Raw genomic sequence first — 19,517 nt, forward strand, 5'->3', positions numbered from 1 at the left:
TCCAGACCCCGCGCTCATCGAGGTTCTTTCTCAGGGGGGTTTGCAACTGCCCGTACCTCCCAAGCCAGGTGGCAATGTCCTCCGGAGGGAGCGACTCATTCCTCACCAGGATGGTGATGTTCTTTACCTCCTCCTGCCTGGAGATGGGAATGAGCCTGTACTTCTTCCAAGGGTCAACGCCCCTCACCAGCCCAAAGCTGGTGATGAAGCGTTCCATACACACGGGAGTGACAAAACTTATATCAAACTCCCGTGTGTTGGTGGGGTGGATGACAGCAAAAAGGTCACCCACCCCAAAACCCAAGGAGAGTACCAGGTCCACCACCTCACCTCGGGCGGGGCAGGGGTCCGGACCCTCGTACCGAAGCTGGACAACATTCCTACGCCTCCTCTCTGGACCACCTGTACCCCTCGTCCACGCCGACCCCTGCGTCCTCTCCTGGTCAGCAGGGGGGGCGCGGAAATTCTGGGCGCCAAACCGGCTGTACAGGTGGTCCAGAGGGGCACGAGAGCCCGCCACCTGGGCGAAAGAGCGACCCCCCTTTAGGGCAGATAATAAGTTGGCCTCCGGAGACCCCCGAAAGATGTTCTCCGGAAGCGGGGCACCCCCCACAGCACCCCCAGAAGTGGGGGGGGAACGGGGGGGCCCCCATCCCTGCCGGTGGTGTTGCACCCACCCCCACTGAACTACCCTGACCCCCCTGACCCACCACCCTTGGCCTGACTACAGGCCCCTCCCCCCCTGGGGCCACAGCAGAGGGGGGTACCTCCCCCACCAAACTCCCCCAACCAGACCCCTCTGCGACCTCACCAGCCCCTTGGGACTCAACCCGTATTGGGGGGATGCCCCCCTGGGACCCCTCCAACTGCCGGATAAAGTCATAAGCTGCACAGTCCACCGGGAGGGGTCCCACCTGACATTCCCCCCACCCCGCCTGTCCTGCAGGGAGCCCCTCGGGGCTTGTGGTAATGTCCATGGGGACCTGGGGGGGGTGGCAGCTTACCGTCCATGTTACCGTCCATATTACCGTCCATGCTGTCCATTACTTGCCGGGGGTGCCTGGAGGTGCCTGCTGCAGCATCCGGGACTAGGCACCCCCGCACCCCCGGCCTCTCATCCCCCAGGTCCTCCAAGCCGGTGACACCAGCCGCAGATTCGCAGGGGGGCAGTTCTGATCGTGGGGGGTCACTTCCGGTCGCGGGGGGTGTACTTCCGGTCGGGGGGGGGGGGGGGGGGGGGGGGGGTGCACTTCCGGTCGCGGGGGGTGCACTTCCGGTCGCGGGGGGTGCACTTCCGGTTCGCGGGGGGTGCACTTCCGGTTCGCGGGCGGTCACTTCCGGGTCCCGAGCACTGGATGGGAGCTGGCCACATCCCCCTTCCCTGAAAAGGGGTTGGTTCCCACTGGGGAATGTGGCCTCAGCTGCTCCTCCCCCAGCAGCCGGCGCCATCTTGGTCACACTACACACCAGCTGTTTGCCTGAAGCTGACTTTGTTATTATACCTCCACCATGTACCTGCCTCTCTCCCGGTGACATAGCAGCTGCAGGAGCAGTCCCTGACACTTTCACTGCCAGATCATCCCGCTCTACTGCACGCTGAGGGGTCATGGAGGCCGGCACATGGTGGGCCCCAGCTGTGGCAGCGTGACCATCCTGAGGGAGCCTGGGCATGCTGACCCGAAGACACCGGGGGGGTACCTCCGGCGGCGCCTGGGCCCTGCGGCCTCCTGGATCACTGGGCTCCCCTGTCATAGCCAACCCCCCAGCCCCTTTTTTCACGGACCGAGGGATCGGCTCTCGGGAGCCCTCCCCAGGTTTTATGGCCTTACTGGGCCCTGCACCACCAGAGCTTCCACCCCCCCCACTACACCCAGGCTCTCCTGACTTCCCCGGCTGCTTGGAGGGTTGGGACCCCGACCGCCCGCTGCTCCTCCTTGCCGTCTGACTTCCTTCCTGGCTGGCCTGCTGGAGGGTCTTCCTGAGCTCCTCAAGGAAAGCAACTTCTCCAGCCCCACGTTCACAAAATCCCCCAAGATAATCCCAAATCTCCTTCACCTGCAGCCGGTGGGTGTTAATGGCCTCCCTGTACTCCGACCTCTTACTACTAGAGCACCTGTCCCTCTTGTCCCTCAGGCCTGCGAGAGCTGTCATTTTTTCCACGCAGGCCTGGGCTATCCTAACCAGCAGGGACTTGATCTTATCACACCTCTTCCTGGCTTTGGCCTCAGTCTCACCTGGTAGTGTGGTAGTCCAGTCTAAGAGACCCTGCTGGGTGCCCAGGAAGAGGCGGTCATCCCTGCTGATCTTCGTCTGGCTGGAGGAGGGCAGGTGCTGCTGGTTACTCCGGAGGCCGGATGCTGGTCCTTCACCTGGGCTGAGGGAGGCCATCCCTCCCCTCTTCCGGGGCCAGGGGGCTGGGGCTGGAGGCTGGTCCTGGTGGCTGGTCTCTGGAACACAGGAGCTCTGGAAGACAGGTCTTCTCTCTACTCCAGCAGGAAGTGGAATGACCAAACTGGGAGGAGCTGGAAGCTTTTTTGGTCTGGAGTTTCCCTTCATGAACAGCGATCTGTCATTTACCCATGTCAGTCCCGCACCCCCTTCAGTTAGAACACACCCAGGGAAAATATTTAACCCCTCCCTCGCACCTAGTGTTAACCCCTTCCCTGCCAGTGGCATTTTTATAGTAAGAAATGCATTTTTACAGCACTGATCGCTAGAAAAATGCCAATGGTTCCAAAAAAGTGTCCGATGTGTCCGCCATAATGTCGCAGTACCGATAAAAATCGCTGATCGCCGCAATAACTAGTTAAAACAAAAAAAAGCCATATTTTGTAGACGCTATAACTTTTGCCAAAACCAAACACTAAACGCTATTTGCGATTTTTTGGAACCAAAAAGATGTAGAATACATATCGGCCTAAACTGAGGGTTTTTTTTTTTATAATATATATTTTTGGGGATATTTATTATAGCAAAAAGTAAAAATAATTCTTTATTTTTTAAAATTGTCGCTCTATTTTTGGTTAGAGCTCTAAAAAAAAAAAAAAAAAACGCAGAAGTGATCAAATACCACCAAAATAAAGCTCTCTTTGTGGGGAAAAAAAAAGGTTGCCAATTTTGTTTGGGAGCCACGTCGCACGACTGTTAAAGCGACGCCGTGCCGAATCACAAAAACTGGCCCGGTCATTGACCAGCAATATGGTCTGGGGCTCAAGTGGTTAAAAATTAACAAAACACTAAAGTTAGCCCAATTTTTGGGGATAATGTGAAAGATGATGTTACACCGAGTAAATAGATACCTTACATGTCACGCTTTACTATTGGAAACACTCCTGCAATGGGGCCAAAATTCATTCTGTGAATATCCCCATAGGCGACCTTTTTCTTTTTTTTCCAGGTTACCAGTTTATAGTTACAAAGAAGGTCTAGTGGTAAAAGTATTGCTCTCGCTCTAACGCACGCGTCAATACCTCACATGTGTGGTTTGAACGGTGTTTACATATGTGGGCGGGACTTACGCAGCTGAACAGGAAGTGAGGTTAAAACCCTACCAGTGTCTTTTCAGTGTCCCCATTAAGCAAATTGCACTCCAGCACTGCTGTGTACACCCCAAATCATGGGTCTTCAAACTACGGCCCTCCAGTTGTTCAGGAACTACAATTCCCATTATGCCTAGTCATGTCTGTGAATGTCAGTGCATTACAAGGCCTCAATGGGATGTGTAGTTCTACAACAGCTGGAGGGCCGTAGTTTGAGGATCCCTGCCCCAAATGATTATTTAGTTTGGGGTTTAGTAAAGGCAAAGCCACTCTGCAAGTACAAGCATAGTTGCTGAAAATGAGAGAGGAAGCACTGATGGTTTTAACATCCAATCCTGTAGAAGCAAAGTTGTTTTGTTTTCTTCCTTGCTTTGCACTTGTAGTGCAAAGTGGATTTGCCTTTAGTAAATGGACCCCAAAGTCCAAGATACCTAATAATTTGGGGTGTACACCGCAAAATGCTAGAGTGCAATTTACATAATGGGAAACTATTTACCGTATTTATCGGCGTATATCGCGCACTTTTTTGCCCTGAAAATAAGGGCAAAATCGTGGGTGCGCGATATACGCCGATACCCGCTTCCCGCGCCAAGTTTTGAATACTGCGCTCGGCATATACCGAGCGCAGTACACTCGGGCAGGCTCGGCCAGTCTCGGCTTCTTCCGCGGTCACGTCCTGTACGTCCAGGACGTGACCGCGGAAGAAGCCGAGACTGGCCGAGCCTGCCCGAGTGTACTGCGCTCGGCATATGCTGGCGCAGTATTCAAAACTCGGCGCGGGGAGGACGCGAGGACGCCGCGAGGACGCCGGACCCGCCGAAGAGGACACCGGACCCGACGCAGAAGGACACCCGACGACGCAGAAGGACACCCGACGACGCAGAAGGACGCCGGACCCGCCGAAGAGGACACCCGAAGCCGCAGAAGGACGCCGGACCCGACGAGGCCGCCGATGGACGCCGCGCAAGACACCAAAACTGTAAGTACAAAAATAACTTTTTTTCCACAGGTTTGGGGGTCACTTTGGGGGTGCGCGGTATACGCGGGAGCGCGTTATACCGCGATAAATACGGTAGATTGATCTCTGTGTCCCCAAGAAAAGATATTAGTAAGGTTTTACTGTTTGGCTATGTGCCCCGCTTTGGTGAATGCCACATGCGTCACAAGTGTCCACCCCTCTAGACGGAGATGTTGGGCAGCCTATGGGTGCTGAACTCCGGTGAACTTAGTGACCCGGATGTTAATCGGCATACTTCCGGCGCGCGTGTGTGGATCCCAGAGCGAGGCTTGGTCAGTGTAACCAATATTGTTTTATTGTTTGATTGCTAATGTGTTCCTATAAAGAGGGGTGGCGTCCCACGCCACCCGTACCCCAAGACGAAGTGATCTTTTCACGAAACGCGTCGGGTGGAGTGAGTGACGTGTGGACGCCATCCCTTTCATTACTCCAACGAGTGGCTTTGTTCCTGGATACGTCCGGCCGGCGTTACAGGCCAAATGCTGGTTTTATCAACCCAAATGTGAGTTGTATATCTGTTTACTCCTGTTTTAAATAAATCACCCGGATTTTATGCTATGTGGAGCTCTGTTTTGTTTTTTATATCAATCGTTGAGCACGGCATGGTTCTAGTGCAAGTGGAGGATCTACTGCTGATTTAAGATCTATGGTTGAGAGATATGTTGATAGTGGTCCGGCAGGACCTTGAATTCTGGTAAGCAGCTGCATGATTGGTGGTGGATTCACGTCTGGTGCCTAATAACAGCATTCCTGAAGCTTTCACGGGTGTTTTCCTGATCATATGGACTTTTTTTTTTTTTTTTTTTTTTTTTTTTTTTTTTTTTTTTTGCCACTTCAGACTTCACCACAGCGAGAGACTTGTTCATGATTTTATTCATAATTCCGTCTCTACATCAGGTTTAGCATCATTTGTGGTACATTTCTTTTGCCAATTTTTATACTTGTTATTTTTATTTTATTTATTTGTTTATTTTTATATTTTCATCTTTTTTTTTTTTTTTTTTTTTTTTTTTTTTTTTTTTCTTTTTTCACCGTTTCGAACTCACTCTTTTATAGTGAGTACGGAATTTTTAAAAGGTTTTATCTGCGTGACAAAGAAATACCCAGCACCCCATCTCCCCCCTCCCCAACTAAATCCCCCCCCCCCCCCCCCCCTTGACCATCCCACCACTCCCCTGTAAAAATTCCTTCCCTTAATTTAAAAATGCGTTCCTCTTCCTCTCTCAGATTTTCTGCGAACCTCCAGGACTTTTTAAATTCCATCCAGGGTACCCATATATCCTTTTCCCCTACCTCGTGTTTATAGCTCCCGTATTTTAATTTCTCTCTCCTATAAGTGTCCTCTACGGAGTCGATCCACTCCCACATTTGCGGACTTTTCGCGTCTCTCCATTTAAGGGGAATCAATCGTTTCGCTGCGTTCAATAAATGAGGGATCAGTGAAGCCTTGTACTCCTTCTCTGGAATCTCCCCCCCATGAAAGAGAACTACCCATGGGTTATCTTCCACTTCTTTTTTTGTTATTACCTTTATCAGGGCCAAGATTTTTTTCCAATAAGCTTTAATTTTCAGGCAGTCCCACCATAGGTGTGCCATTGTTCCCCTTGACTCACAACCTCTCCAACATTTCTCTGACTCTCCCCCTCTGAATTTTGCCATTTTATCTGGGGTGGCGTACCACCTCGTCAAACATTTGAAGTTCATCTCGGCAGTTCTTACATCTACTGCCGAGGTGTGAGTCATTTTCAGGATTCTTCCTATGGTCGTTTTCCCCCTTGGGACCCCTAAGTCCGTTTCCCAATTTTGGATGTATTTTAGCGTGTCCAACTCTTCCGTTTTCTGCAAGTAATTATAGATTTTAGATATATTTCCTTTTGAGCTTTCGATGCTACACAATTGTTCCAATAAGGTGTAATCCTCTTGTGACCTCAAAGGGTGTGGTAGGCGCTTGACGAATGACACTAACTGCAAGTATCTCCACTCGTCGAGCGCCCTAATTCCAATCCTATATTTAATATCGTGAAGTGTCCTAATTTTGCCATCTAGTGTTATATCTTTTAACTGTGTTCTATTTGTGATCCAATTTCCCCCTACTTCTTTTGTCCCTGGAATAAAATATTCGTTTTCTTTTAAATCAATATAGGGTGAGTTGAATTCTGTTTTTAATTGTTTGTGAAGTCTATCCCAGATCCTCCATGCATTATGAGTAATTGTGTGTGTTGAAGTGTGTAAGGATCTGTGTTGTGGTGGATTCCAAATTAATCTCCCTAACTGTGCCCTTGCTAATGTGCATTCAATATTTATCCATCTTTTGTCCTGGGATTCTTTAGCCCATTCTATAACCCGTGAGAGAACCGAAGCATTATAATACAATCTGATGTCGGGTACAGCTAAGCCTCCCTTTTTCTTGGCCCGTTTTAGAATTTGAGCAGACACCCTGTGTTTTTTATTATTCCAAATATAGTTCATTATGAGGGAGTTAATTATTTTAATGAATGACAGTGGTAGGTATATTGGGACCATTTGAAACTTGTATAGGATTTTTGGGATGAGAACCATTTTTACTACATTTATCCTCCCGAACCACGAAATAGGTCTATTGAATATGTTTTTAATTTCCCTTTTTATTTCGTTGAGCAGGGGGATAAAATTTATTCTATATATTTTCTTGATGGTATTTGCCAGTTTTATTCCCAAGTATTTTATTTCTTTTTGCCATTTAAAATTATATTTCTTCCGCAGATATTGTTCTTCTTCTTTAAGAATATTGATATTTAAAATCTCCGTCTTTTCTGTATTCATTTTGAAGTTTGACACCTCACCATATTGTTTTAAAGTAGCTATTAACTTCGGGAGAGTGACTCTTGGGCTACTTATATAAAATAAAATGTCGTCTGCGAAGGCGGATAATTTGTGCTCATCTTCTCCAACCTCTATTCCATATATTTCTGGATTTTGTCGGACCATTGCCAGCAGGGTTCCAATGATAAAACAAAAAGAAGAGGGGACAGGGGACAGCCCTGCCTGGTTCCATTTCTCATCTCGAAGGGTGCGGATAAAGATCCATTGATCTTGATCCTAGCGCAAGGGTGGAAATAGAGCGTTTTGATCCATTTGATCATCCTTGGGCCAATTCCTATACATTCTAGTGTTTGTATCAGGAACCCCCAGTCTACCCTGTCAAACGCTTTCTCAGCGTCTACTGACAGGAATAGACCGGGGGTCCCTCTATCTTTGATCTGCTCCATGAGAAGAAGTGCCCTGACCCCATTGTCCTTTCCCTCCCTCCCAGGTATGAAACCAACCTGGTCTGGGTGGACAATGGCAGTCATCACCCCCTTCATTCGTTCGGCCAAAATTTTTGCATACAGTTTGGTATCTGCATTCAGGAGTGAGATGGGTCGAAACCCTGAACAATTCGTATTGTCCTTTCCCTCTTTTTTAATGACAGTGATCGTAGCTGTTAATGCCTCTCTGCTCATCTCATAGTCTCGCCCCAACCCATTGAAATATTGACATAGTCTAGGGACTAAGATAGTACTAAACCTTTGTATGTAGGCCGACGTGAAGCCGTCTGGTCCCGGGCTTTTCCCATTGGGAGTATTTTTTAAGACCTCACTTATCTCCTGTTCAGTAATACGTTCCTCCATTCTTTCTATCTCAAGCTCTTCTATCTTCGGTAGATTAGTTTGCCGTAATACTGCCCTGATCTTATCCTGTTTTTCGGCAGGGTCCCTAGTCTTCTGTTGGACATTGTATAGTTTTTCGTAATAGCTTCTGAAAGATTCTGCTATTTTATTTGTCGCGTATACTAAGTCCCTTCCCCATTCCTGATTTTTTCTATAAAATTCCTGGTTTTCTTTTTTCTTATCATTCTAGCCAAGTTTTTGCTAGGTTTATTTCCCCAGACATATCTTTCACTCTCTATCCTGTCTATGAAATTCTTGGTTTCTTGCCCGGCAAGGGCTTTATATTCATCCCTTGTTAAGGTTAACTTACGAAGTGTTTCCCTCTTTTGGCCCTGTAATTTATGTTCCTGTTCCAGCCTATATATTTCCTCTTTTAGTGTTTTTAATTTATTCATTCTTATTTTATTTTTCTTTGCCCCTTCTGCAATAAATATCCCTCTTATATACGCTTTGTGGGCGTCCCACAGGGTTGCTCCTGTGATTCCCTCCTTGTCATTCTCCCGAAAAATACCATTCCAATTCTTTCTGTACTCTCTCGACCACAACCTCGTCTCTCAACAGACTTTCATCCAATCTCCATTCAGGTGGAATGCATTTTTGTGTGGATGTGCTTATTTTCATGGTTATAGGGGCGTGGTCTGATAGCGTTATGATCTCACAACTTGCTTCGACCACCCTCTCCAAAAGTCTATGGTCTACGAGGACGTAGTCGATCCTCGAGTACGTCCCATGCACAGGGGAAAAAAACGTATAATCTCGTGTCTTGGGGTTAAGGATTCGCCAGACATCCACCATTTGGTTTTGTATCATTTGTTTTTTCAGTAGCTTAAGGTGCTCACCGTTATTCCCCTGAGCATGGGACGTACTATCGAGGCTCGGGCACATACAGAGGTTAAAGTCCCCCATCAACACCACATGTCCCTCTTCAAATGATTTTAATTTTCTGAGGATTTTACTAATATATTTAGCCGAATTCACATTGGGTGCATACACATTTGCCAGAGTGTAGTCCTCCTCTCCTAGTTTTATTTTCAAGAACAAGAATCTCCCCTCCGGATCATTCAATCTGTCCACCAGTGTGTATCTAACTCCTCTTGCAAATCCTATGGCAACCCCCCGAGATCTCGATGAGACTGTATCTCCATAATACCAGACGGGATATTCAGATGAAAACAGCTTTATATGGACTCTAAGGTAATGTGGGTCTCTTGTAGGTAGGCAATGTCTACTTTATACTGCGTAAGTTCAGCAAGAATTTTATGTCTCTTAATATGGGAGTTTAATCCTTTTACATTATATGATAAGAACTTAATATCTGTCATTTATCTCTCTTTTTTTTTTTTTTTTTTTTTTTTTGAGTTTGAAAAGAACTCTTGTGGAGTCGTTCAGATGGTCCCCCTCCCATTACCCTCCCTTCCCCCACCTCCCTTTTCCCCCCCTCCCAATTCCCCATCCCCCCCCCTCCCTGGCCTACTATTGGCCTGGGAGCCACTGGTAGAAGACTCGTCATCTTCATCCTCGGCTCCTCTTTCGTGGTGGTGCTCAAATGCACTCCATTGACTCCTCCTCCCTTTCCCTCCCCCCCCCCAAACAGCCCCCTGATATTCTAGGCTAACCCAAGCCCCACTAGCCCTCCCACTCCGGTAAATCTGGAACTGTCAAGTCCATTTTTGAGCAGAAATCTTTGAGTTCCTCCGGGAACCTAAGTCGTGCAGTTTTACCCCCCTTTATGCCTATAAGGCACGCCGGAAAACCCCAATGATATTTTATGTTTTGTGCCCGCATCAGCTCTAAGAGGGGTTTCAGATGTCTTCTCCTTTCTAGCGTTTCTTTCGACAAATCCGAAAATATCTGTAGTTCAATCTCTCTATATTTCAGGGGGGGTTTCCCCCTAAGCCGTCCCCAAATTTCTGCTCTATCGATATAGTTCCTGAAACGTACTACTACGTCCCTAGGACCGGATCTTTCTGTCTGTTGGGGGTTCCCCACTCTGTGAACTCTATCGATCTTGAGGGGTTTGGATTCTACTGATCTCTCCAGTAGGGGATTAAAAATTGTATTCATTATGTCTCTGAGATCTTCATCCCTGTCTTCTACCACCGATCTGATTCTGAGGTTCTGTCGCCTGTTGCGATTCTCCTGGTCCTCGATCCTATATGCAGTCAGTCGCTGATTTTCGGTCAGGGCCTTTACTTGCTTTTTCAGGGAGTTTATTTCCTGGTCCTGTTCCTCTATTCTCCTTTCCGTCTCGACCACTCTTTCGCGCAGCCCTCCGAGGTCTATTCTTACCTTGTTAATTTCTGTCTTTATGATATTTTCCATGACATTTTCCATCCTCTGCAACATTGCGTTCATCTCTGCCTTTGTAGGGGGATGTGTATCTTGGGCTAGCTCCTCTGCATTAGTTTGCTCTTGTTCGCTTTCTAGTGTCGTTTCACTTCTAGAGCTCTCCGCACTATCTACCCCTTTTTTTTTATCGCTCTTCTTCTTTTCAGTCTTTTTTGCGAGTCCTGGACTTTTAAGGGTCCCTTCTTGAGTCATATATTGCTGTATGGAGCTATTCCCCGAATTATTCTTAGTTGGTTTAGTAGTACCACCTCTCGTCGCTCTATTCATTTTGTTGGATGGTCTGATTCTCTTCCCCAGTTTGGAAACAACAAGGGAGAGGCCAGTAAAGAGGCGCTAATAAAAGGGGGACCCCAGGGCGGGGATGTCACCACTGCCAATCTGACCCTTTTCCCATTCAGGTTTTATCTATACCAATCAATGGCTATTATGGTCAGGCCTGCCGTGTCTTCCCGCTTATCCTCTTATGCTGGGTATACCAGCGGTGTAGTTTAGGGGTGTTTTCCTCCTTGCTCTGGGTTGTCTGCCCCTCCAAGTGGTTTACTGCTATAAACCAGCCGCCTTAGAATCCTACTCCAGATGTATCCTACCAGGATGTGTAATTATAACCGTTAGACCGTTATTACTTCGGGGACAGTGTATAACATGTTCTCCCGTATATCCCAGCCCAGAGTCTCTACGTTGGGATATGCTCCACAAATGTCCTAAGAGATTTTATACTGTGACTGCACCCTGTAAGAGGGTTTTGCACTCCTTAATCAGTTAAGGCTTAATATCGGTTTATCTCTCTCCCTCTTTGGTCACTGCATTGCATCATAGTCAGGTCTTACTTATCAGAGCTCCCGAGATCAAGGCAATTGTTGCATTATTTCACGGCCCCTACTCCTTATCAATACTCCCCAAAATCAAAGGAAACCACTGCATCCCATCCCAGTCAAGCTTACTTTTTTTTTTTTTTTTTTTTTTTTCCAATGTTCCCAAAGTCAAGGCAAATATTACATTGTATCACAGTCCAAAATTTAATTATTCGTTCTCCCAAAATCAGGGCCGGTACTGTATATATTGAAGGGGGGACAAAACGACAAAAAAAGAAAAAAAAGATAAAAAACAGGGGAGCTCTTAATACTTCATTTCTCCGTCCCCCGGTCTTGGGCGCTTTCTTAAGAGCTGGATTTATGCCAGCTTTATACCCGCATCTCACAGTCACCTGTAGATTTTTAACCAGTGGTATTCAAAGAGATTAAATGTTTGTGACCATCTTTTTTAACATATGAATTCCTCCTCCTCAGGCCGCTCAAACTTCGGTACCAACTTCACAGGTTCTGCCCAGAATCTCTGCCCAGCGTCCGTCCCTGGGCTACCTGTCCAGGGGGACTACCTTATTAAAGTCCTCTTGCGCATAGGTCAATTACAGTTCCCTTTTTTTGGATATTCAAACGGTGGAATTTATGCCATTTGTGTAACTAGCTTCAGTACTTATCACAGCAGATCCTTCATTACAGCAAAACTATTAATATCCTGACCATTAACCACATATCTCTGTCAGTCCCACCAGAGGTTTTTTTTTTTTTTTTTTCAAAATTAGGGTTTGACAGATTACAGCTCCTTTACACCAGACCAGTCAGGTTTATGCAGGGGGGGGGGGCGGGGGTGTCCCCGGGGGTAGGGGGGGGATCGGGACGGCACCCGACCCTACTCGGCTCTACTGAGCGTCTCACCCAACCTCAGGACAACCTCAGGACCCACGCATTCGTGCATCAGCTGTGCCCTGGGCCGAGCTTGCCTCTTCACTTGCGTCCCGAGTGCGTCCTGGATCTCGGCTAAGGGTCGAGTTGTGCGGGGCCAGGTCTTCGGCTCCGGTCTTCAGGATGTCAGCCTCTCACGCTGTCATCCTCCGGTCAGCTGCTGGTGTCTTCGGATCCCCGCCGCTCGCTACCTCGAGCCATGGAGCGCTCCGGCACCTCCCACCCACACACACGTCACGTCCGCATCACGTGCGACTCCACCCCCTGATCATATGGACTTATCACATATTTTTATTTATTTTTTCTTTTTTGGATTTCACAGACTTCACACACCACTTTGTGGTTTATTTTTATTAACAATAGTGTTGTCACATTTTTTTCACATTGACTTGTGGTATTCATCACTGGGCTTGCACAATATTGCCCAGCAGGGCCAGGTGGCTTTGGGCCCCCTGACTTCATGCGATATATAGAAGTGTTTATATCTTAGAGTGTTAATTTAGAAGTTTTTTAGCACATGCACTTGGGCACATGCCTAATTTGTCTTTTTGATATAAGTTCACATTTTGGTTTAGCGCAATTATCCTTCTTTTTCCCATCTTCTTCTCTGTCCGTCGACCTTCTCGTCCACATCTTCTTGATCTTCTGGGTGCTGCGCTTGAAATTGAAGATCCCGCCGTGTTCCCGCTCCTGGGACCCGCCCCCCTCTGACGCCACAGGTTAACTCATCTGAAAGTTTGCGTGTGGCATATGTGCGTCAGAGGGGGGCGGGTCACATGAGTGTGACACGGCGGGAACTTCAATTGGAAGCTGCGGCGGGTTTTTCTTCTCCGGACGTCGCGCTTCAAATCGAATTCCCCCGCCGTGTGACGCTCTGTGACCCCGCCCCCCTCTGACGCACATGACCTTCTAAGGAGTTTACTTGTGGCGTCAGAGGGGGGCGGGTCCCAGGAGCGGAACACGGCGGCCAATTCAAATTCAAGCGCTGGCGGACCGAGAAGAAGACAGGAGAACACACAAGATGCGGACGAGGAGGCCGACGGAAGGAGAAGAAGATAGGAGAAGACACCGGGCAGACGACAAGGCTGAAGGACGGACGGAGAAGACAGGAGAAGACACCGGGCAGACGAGAAGGCTGAAGGACGGAGAAGACAGGAGAAGACACCGGGCAGACGAGGAGGCTGAAGGACGGACGGAGAAGATAGAAGAACACGTCGGGCAAGATGTGGACGAGAAGACCCAAGAAAGAAGCAGCGGAAGAAACCCGAATGGAAGAAGAAAAGAAGATTTTATTTAAAGATTTGTCAAAAACCGGCTACTGTCATTTTTAACACTTTGACATTTTTTTGGGGGTGAAATGGTAGAGGTACAATGTACCCCATTACCATTTCACACAGGGGGGGGCAGGATCTGTGGGTCCCCTTTGTTAAAGGGGTCTTCCAGATTCTGATAAGCCCCCCGCCCGCAGACCCCCACAACCACCGGGCAAGGGTTGTGGGCATGAGGCCCTTGTCCCCATCAACATGGGGACATCCTCCCCATGTTGAGGGCATGTGGCCTGGTGCGGTTCAGGAGAGGGGGGGGGGCCGCACTCTGTCCCCCCTCTTTTCTCTGGCGGCCGGCCAGGTCAACGTGCTCGGATAAGGGTCTGGTGTGGATTTTTAGGGGGACTCCACGCCATTTTTTTTTTAAATTTGGGGTGGAGTTCCCTTAAAATCCACACCAGACCTGAAGGGCCTGGTATGGATATTTGCCGGGAACCGCACGTCTTTTTTTTTTTTTTTTTACGGCGGGGTTCCCCTTAATATCCATATCAGACCTGAAGGGCCTGGTAATTTAATTTGGGGGAACCCCTACACATTTTTTTGTTTGTTTTATGAATTAATCCTGTCAAAATTGTCAGAGCCGACAATTCATTATAGCCGCGTGTGAATTTTAAATGGCTTTTTTTTCCTTCTGAATGTCACTTTGTGCAGGGGCAGTTCTAAGTGCGGGAAAAATGCGCTATTTCACATGCTGACATTACACCCCCCCTAGGTACGAAATTTAAAGGAATATTTCACTTTTATTGTTTCACTTTAAGAATTATTAATTTCACTGCTCCCGAAAAAACGGCCGTTTTAAAAAAAAAAAAAACATTGATACATGTCCCCTGGGGCAGGACTGAGGTCCCCAAACACTTTTTAGGACAAAACTTGCAGATTAGCCTTTAATAATAACACTTTTGAATTCTCCCATAGACTTCTATAGGGAGATCGGCGCGGCTTTACATATTACTTGCAATGCGCCGGCTGCTACGTTGGTTCATGCGCCTAATTAAGGCTTCACCCGGCGCACTAATTAAGGCATGAACCAGCGCAGCGCACAGAGCATAGTAAATCAGCCCCACTGTGTGTGCATCTTCAAATTTTGGCGTATTGCTGAGTCAAAAATTTAAAATGGTTGTTGGGTTGTTGGGTGTTCAGTCTTTGACACGGCCCATCATGTCAATGATATTTTTATAGTTTTGTTCTATAACCAGCATTCTTTGCCGCATATTGTCCAGCTCTGTGCAGCACTCCACAATGACATTTTTCACATTCTGTTCCATGAGAACCATCCATTGCCGCATATTGTCCATTTTAGTGCTGCACTCCATAACTTGCTGGATAATAATTCCAGCACTTGCGCGCTAAAAATGCGGAACAGCATCTTCATCCCCTACAAAATGAATAAAAAACAAAACAAATCAATTTTACCGGCCTATCTACATCTAGGGTTGCCACCTCATCCCTTTAAACCAGAACACATATTAATTACACAGGTTCTGTGGCTGATTAAAAGGTGGTAATTAAACTCACCTGGTGCCATATCTGAATTACATTAGCCACAGAACATGTGTAATCCATATGTGTTCGGGATTAAAGGGATGAGGTGGCAACCCTATCTACATCTGTTTTGTCCTATAAAGCTGGGGTGACACTGACCTGATGGTGTGCGAATTTCCTCCTCCACCACTTCTCCATCTTCAATAACTCCTCCTTCTTGAACCACTTCCCCTCATCCTCCACGACTCCTCCTTCTTGAACCACTTCCCCCTCATCTTCCAGCACTCCTCCTTCTTCTTCTTCTTCCATCAATCCACCATCTTCAAATTCGCAAAAATCATCTTCTTCAAATTCCTCTTCATCTTCCACAACTACTAAGTTCAAAATGACTCCTTCCTCCTCTCTTCCTTCCTCTCTTCCTTCCTCCTCTCTTCCTTCCTCCTCCTCCTCCACATCCTCCTCTCTTCCTTCCTCCTCCTCCTCCACATCCTCCTCTCTTCCTTCCTCCTCTCCTTCCACATCCTCCTCCTCCTCCACACCCACATGGCCAGATGGTAGATTCCGGGCGTGTCTGGCCCTCTCTGTCTCCTCAAAATGCTGGCGTCTTCTTTCCCCTAAATAACACAAAAAAAAAAGGTATACTCATCAGCACACAGATATTGTAGAGCAGAAATCGCACACATTGCTTAGAAGGAAGAGGCTTTAATTTATTATTTTTTTGGTCTTATCCCCCCAAACCTACATTTTTGGATGACTTCTAGGCCAAGCTCTGATTCTGTCCCTTTTTAGCGAAGTGACACACATGGATGTCCCCCCCTTAAATTTTTTTCTCTGAGACCATACAAATTTTAGTGTAATATTTTGGGGGAGACACAGGTGCTCTGGATTACAGATATGAAAACACCTGCTTAGTAGCACTGTTTGCATTTCCCATTCTAGGATTCAAATTTTCCATAAATATATTTGTACACAATGTTTACAAACAATGTTTTTGGCCAGAGAGGCATGTCCAGGTGTGTTGTTCCTGGGCCAACATCGTATTTGGGAGAAACAATCTGATGTGAACGATGTTTCCTATTAACACTCGTTGCCCAAGCAAATTTTTTTGCCAAAAAAACCTTCTATTTCAACATGTGTTCAGAAATACAACCAGGCCAAGGAGACAGATGTAGAAATGTACCTGACCAAACATTAACTAATAAAATTGTCCCCCCCCCCCCAAAAAAATAAATAACTTACTTTTCTTGATTATTTTTTTAATCTTCTTGAACTGATGTGGCTCCCGCAGTTTCAAGTCGGACCACCGCTTCCGTAGCGGCTCTTTGGACCTGGTGACACCGAACATCCTCTTCATTCTCCTTGCCACCTTGTCCATAATTTTCCCCTTTCTGCGGTTTGGGGTCTTGTATGGGCCATATTGCCCATCATAGTCCTTCCTCCGCATTATTTCTACCAGCTTCACCATTTCGACAAAAGCCATATTAGTGGCCTTATACCGTTTTGGCCTGGATCGGGACGTTCCTGCCTCTGTCACTTCACTTGCGGCCTGAGAGCTTCGTGCACGCTCGTGTGACATCGCCATCTTTCCTTCCCACAGAGATTAGGGGCGTGGAAAAGAGGAAATGTCCCATCATGGGCGGGGACGAGGGCAGCGTTTCATGCATACGCGAAGTGTAGAGAATGAATAAGACGTGATTACGTAGGTTACGCGGAGATTATTCGCTCGTTTTACAGAAGTTACATAGTTAACGCCATATTTTTGGAATTAACATTGATTAGGGGGCATGGCAAAGGTGACGGAGGCGGCGTGTCACGCACACGTGGAGTGTATTAAAGGGAACCTACGTGATTACGTAGGTTACGCAGAGATTATTACAGCGTGCTTAACGAGGAGCTAGAGAGACTAATAAGGTAAGAAATTACAACATGGGGTCAACAGAGGCCTATAAACTTGAGAGACATGGGATTGGGGTTTTGTCTCTTGTTTGCACCCTTTTAACGCTACTTATGTTTCTTGTGTACCAAAATGGTATTTTGTTCTCCCAATGCTTTGACACATCACTAAATCCAGATGTTAGGAATGCTCTACCTATTTTTACTTTTTGCCAGGTGTATTGTGATCATGCAAGTATTGTTATGTGTTGGTTGGACAGAGGTAATTAGGAAGTGTATTTATATGTCAGGAATGCTAAGGGGCATGCTATGTACACATGAAATAGTGCCTTGATGAATGGTCAAATTATTAATAATTGGGGATGGTTAGAGATCCCACGTATTTTGAGAAATGTAATCATAAAGGGTCTGCATGTGAACTCATTTTTTGGAACAACAATGGGGCAGAGCTGGCCAGCATTTTAGCTGCAGGAGACACTGTGTTTGCATAGTAGCTGATAAATCTGGGGCCACAATTCTGACAATGTGAATGCTGAGCCTTTTTTAACGCTTTTTTCTTTTGGTTTTAACAGTGTTAAGTTTGAAAGATTTACAAAGCCTGAACTCAAAAAGATGGACCATATTGTAGGCAAGGAGAACATTAGCAGACTGATCGAAAAATTCCGGGAAATGCCCATACTATGGGATTCTAAACACCCCCACTATTATAAACGGAACCGACGAACGGCAGCACTTGCCCAGATTGCTACATATATGCAGACATGGGTTCCCGGTTGCACAGGCGAGATAGTCAAGGACAAAATGAACAACCTGAGGGCCGCATACCGTAAAAAAAAAAGAGAACTACACGACCAAAGATCAGGAGCAGCAGCAAGCGAGTCCACGGAGCCCAGTCTGTGGTACTACAAAGAGCTGGAGTTTTTGGGTGATCAAATAGAGGGCCGGCGATCAATGTCAAGCCTTCCTTCCAGCCGGCATCGCAGCAGACCTTCCAGGGATCCCCACAGCCATGATGAGTACAGTGAGGGGCTGGCTGACATGCAGCCAAATCTGCGACTCTCCACTTCTGATGAGGTAGATTATTTTTCAACATATTTTGGGGCTGCTAATTCTTGTTTGTTTATTGAGTTGATATTGTAATCCCAAAAAAAAAGATGTGAAAGAAAAGTCGTGGGCATAAAAATAGGGGTCAGGGATGCCAAGTGCAGGGATCAGAAGGAGAGTCTATTCAAGTTTAAAGTAAGAAAAAACAAACCAGTCTAGAGCAGGAAAATGTGTGTGATTTGCTTGTGCTAAATTTAACAACATGTCCCTTTTTTTGAAACAGGAAGAAGAGAGCAGCCAGGAGTTGTCAGCTCCTGATACTGAGCTCCATGTCAGCCAGGAGGAAGGGGTCAGTGGCAGCCAGGAGGAGGAGGCCGGGCCCAGCACCAGTCAGCAGGGCCCCAGGCCCAGGGTCAGCACCACCAGGCAAGCCCCTCCCCCAGGTCAGGCAAACAGGCCTAATGAGGCTCAGGAGGGAAGTTGAGGATGCTAGCCTCGAGATGATCCGGGAGGCTAGCGCCTTAATGAGGGCCCCCCTCAACCCCACTGAGGCATACAGCGCCTACGTGGCGCACGAAATTTCCCAAGCGGCGGAGGCCGATCAGAGGCTTGCCAAGGACCTGTTCAACCAGGTGCTTTTATGGATGCACCAGGGCTGGCTGACCAATCAGACTGAGCTGAGTGACCCATCCTGCCCAACACCTGCAACCTCCTCCTGCTGCCACATCATCCCCCCTGCAAGGGGCCGTGGACGGGTCCATGGAAGATCTGCTGCAATGCAGGCTGCAAGGAAGGTTACTACAAGGAAGAGGACAAAATGATTCCCGGCCTTCCATTTGATCACCCAAAAACTGGGTTTTTTTTGGACTACCACAGCTTGGGCTCCATTGGCTCACTTGCTGCTGCTCCTGGTTTTTGTTTTTGTAGTTGTTCTTTTTAGTTCTCGGTATGTGCTCCTCAAGGTTTGCCATTTTCTCCTTGACTATGTTGCCTGTGCAGTCTGGAACACAAGTCTGCATGTATGTTGCTATCTGAGCAAGTGCTGCCAGGTTCTAGGTCATTTATTTTGTTTATGGCCAAAATAAATGTTTTTTGGATTTACTGAAAAACCTTGTCTATTGTGTTTTAATACTGTGGTGATTAGGCATGAAACATTTTTAAAAATAATATGTGTCATTTACAAAGGACACCAACTCCTTGGGGGGGGGGGGGTGGTACATTTGGTGTACCAACTTGGCAAAACAAAAAAGGAAAAACACACGCAAAAATAAAATGGTGACATAACTTGCCAAAAAAACAACCCATAAACAAAAAATATGGCATCAAAAAACAATGGTGACATAACTTGCCAAAAAAAAAAAAATATGGCATCAAAAAACAATGGTGACATAACTTGCCAAAAAAAAATGGCATCAAAAAACAATGGTGACATAACT

The sequence above is a fragment of the Rana temporaria genome, chromosome 3 (assembly GCF_905171775.1).
Source record: "Rana temporaria chromosome 3, aRanTem1.1, whole genome shotgun sequence".
NCBI lineage: Eukaryota > Metazoa > Chordata > Amphibia > Anura > Ranidae > Rana > Rana temporaria.